This window comes from Apis dorsata, unplaced genomic scaffold, assembly GCF_000469605.1.
Source record: "Apis dorsata unplaced genomic scaffold, Apis dorsata 1.3 scaffold_44, whole genome shotgun sequence".
Classification (NCBI taxonomy): Eukaryota; Metazoa; Arthropoda; class Insecta; order Hymenoptera; family Apidae; genus Apis; species Apis dorsata.
In genome coordinates, this window is record NW_006263346.1 from 1,124,486 (window position 1) to 1,126,188 (window position 1,703).

Sequence of the window (1,703 nt, forward strand, 5' to 3'; positions counted from 1 at the left end):
CGTTTTTATTGTGAGATGCGTTTTTGAAAAAGCTTTTTGAAAAAATATCAATAAAAATCGGATGGAGGATGTAATTTATTCGAAAAATATAATCGTTAAACGTTATCGATGTTCGAAAAATTTACTTTGAAAGTGTTTCGTGCACTTATTCTTCTGTGTTCTACTTTGTCTTTGTCGATATTTATGATCTTTCGAATGTCACGGAGTTATTTAAGCGACTTCGTTTAAACGAGGTTGATTATTTTTGCCTATCAATGAATAAATCTCTCGGATTTCTTAGTTCTTTGAAACTTTCTCTGGTTAAAGGTCGCAAATGTTTTAAATTTCGTGCCAAGCGTAACCCGCCATTACAACACGGAAAATTATGCAGATATATCAATCTCGAATTTAATCCAAGAATAAAATTCCTCTTAATAATTCTGGAGTATCTGGAGCTAAAAATTTGCCTCATTTTTACTAGTAATTTATTATCCCTAAAATTTTCATACATTATTCATACACGATTTATCTTTAAATTTATTCCATTGAAATGGTCGAATACGCGTTTCAAGAAATCTGTATATATTTTTTTGAGTTTTTTTGAAAATTTACTTTATAAAAAATATGTAACGTGTAATAAGAAAGAAAATTTGAATTTTATGCTTGAAATTTTACGATCTATTTATAGCCTTAAATTTTATGATTATTTATATACATTATATTTACAACAACTTGTTTTAAAATATTTGGATCAGTATACTTCATACATTTATACATATCTATAATATACGCAAGACCGATTCCTTCAATTTGCAAAAATTATTATTCACGATACACGGTTGGTAATACAAGCGTATCATAAATAAATGGACCGTAAAACCCATGAATCTATATTCCCTCAAGATCGTTGCATTTTAATACGATCTTCGATGAACGTAGCCGAAACATTGAACTACGTAGATATATAGACTGGTTTTACGAAACAGTGGTAAAATTATTCGCGATTTTTCTACTGTCTCGCGAGTTTTAAACTATTTTCATATATATTTTACGAAGAGCAAGAAAATAATTTCTTATTAATACTCTGACGAAGGAAAGTAACGAAAAATTGTTTGGAACTAATATATTTCGATCGCCAAAATATTTATATTTGGCAATTAAATTTACTCACGTATCATTTATCAAATTTCAACTTTTAAATTTATAATTTAACAAATAAAACTCGATCGATATTTTCGTCTTTTTTTCTGCCTTCTAGAATCGATCCTTCGAATATATTAACATCGATACACAAAAACAGCGTGCGTTTTAAACTTACGAATAAAATATCACTCTATTTCTACGATATATATATATATAAATTTATTGCTAATATCGTTAAACTTTTATTAAAACGCGTCCCGCGTTTTTTCGACAGACCTCAATTTCGATTTTTTCCACCAGGCGTTCCACAGGTTGCGCAATGTAAATCAGGCCAACCTGCTGTCCAATATCGAGGTTCTGTCCACAGCGGGGAACACTTCCAGGCTATCTCTATTCACTCTTGACGAGCATCCGCGATAAAGTGCACGCGATACCAGCTCTTTTCCGCGCAATAAAGCGATTTTTGCGAGAAAGGGGTGGTGGATATTTCGCGTTCCTATCAGAGAATGTGCGAGGGAATGTGTGACGGCAAAATGTGGACCGACATCGCCTTCCCTTTTCATGTTTTTTTTTTTTTTTTT

General features: G+C 31.5%; 1 protein-coding gene across 2 annotated transcripts in view; it reads left to right on the top strand.

Moving 5' to 3' along the window:
* Positions 1-1,703, top strand: part of LOC102679312 (dual specificity tyrosine-phosphorylation-regulated kinase 4) — a 176,900-nt gene that overhangs the window by 33,221 nt on the left and 141,976 nt on the right. The window lies entirely within an intron of this gene.